This window comes from Cynara cardunculus, unplaced genomic scaffold (genome assembly GCF_001531365.2).
Source record: "Cynara cardunculus var. scolymus isolate 2C unplaced genomic scaffold, CcrdV1 Un_Scaffold_4254, whole genome shotgun sequence".
Taxonomy (NCBI): Eukaryota; Viridiplantae; Streptophyta; class Magnoliopsida; order Asterales; family Asteraceae; genus Cynara; species Cynara cardunculus.
The window spans coordinates 17,785-19,266 of NW_020201811.1; positions in this window are offsets into that span (position 1 = coordinate 17,785).

Genomic DNA, 1,482 nt, shown 5'->3' on the forward strand with positions numbered 1-1,482 from the left:
CCCAGTTACCACCGAATTCTAGAACGCATGCGTGTAACATATCCTCGAGGGTCTGAATAGTACGTTCAGATTGACCATCGGTTTGAGGATGATAAGTCGTGCTAAACGCATGTCCTGTACTCAACTCACGTTGAAAACCAGTCCAGAAGTTGGAAGTAAATCGAGAGTCACGATCAGAGACAACTTTCACAGGCACTCCATGTCGAGCAACAACTTCGTCTACATACAACTGAGCCTAGCGATCCATGGAGTACGATTCTCGAACAGGAAGGAATAGCGCTGATTTAGTCAGCCTATCAACGATAACCCAAATACTGTCATGCTGCCGAGAAGTCTTTGGCAGTTTGGTGACCAAATCCATAGTTAACTCCTCCCATTTCCACACGGGGACCTCAAGAGGTTGAAGGCTCCCATATGGCTTCTGGTGTTCTGCTTTTACTTTCAGACATGTGATGCATTTTTCAACGTATCGCCCGATGTCCGTTTTCATTCCTGGCCACCAATAGTCTATGCGTAAATCATGGTACATCTTAGTACTTCCTGGGTGGATGGATAATCTTGATTTATGTGCCTCCGTCAGAATCACTTCTCACAGACCACCAAGCCTAGGGACCCAGATTCGGGTCTTAAAGACCTTTAGACCACGATTGTCCTCAGATAACGAATTGACATAGCTTACCATTCGTTCTGACTTAATATGTTCGGGCTTCAAAGCTTCAAGTTGCCACTTCTGCAAATCGTCAAATAGAGTCGACCTTCCTGTCCTGTGAGTGATAACATAGCACAAAGATCCACCATATGCTTTTCGACTTAATGCATCCGCCACTACATTGGCTTTACCTGGATGATAGAGTATTTCACAATCATAGTCTTTAATGTGCTCCATAGCATGTTGTTGTCGCATATTAAGTGTATGTTGGTCGAACAAATACTTCAAACTCTTATGATCAGTGTAGAGTTGACATTGGGTGCCATAAAGATAATGTCGCCACAACTTTAGAGCGAAGACTACAGCCGCTAACTCAAGATCATGAGTGGGGTAATTCTTTTCATATTCCTTCAACTGACGTGATGCATAAGCGATAACCTTTTCTTTTTGCATCAATACACAACCAAGTCCCAACCGTGAGGCATCACTATAGACTACAAAATTCTTGCTACCTTCAGGTAGGGCAAGGATTGGTGCATGCGTTAGACAATCTTTCAGAGTCTGGAATGCCTCCTCCTGGTCTTCGGTCCACACAAACTTTACATCTTTGCGGGTAAGGAAAATGAGAGGAAAAACAATCTTAGAGAAATCCCGAATGAAACGTCGATAATATCCCGCTAGGCCGAGAAAACTCCGAATCTCTGAAGCATTYTTGGGTTGTTCCCATTTCTGTACTGCTTCAATCTTAGCAGGATCCACGGAGATACCATTATCAGACACGGTATGTCCCAAGAATTGTATCTGACGTAACTAGAATTCACATTTCGAAAATT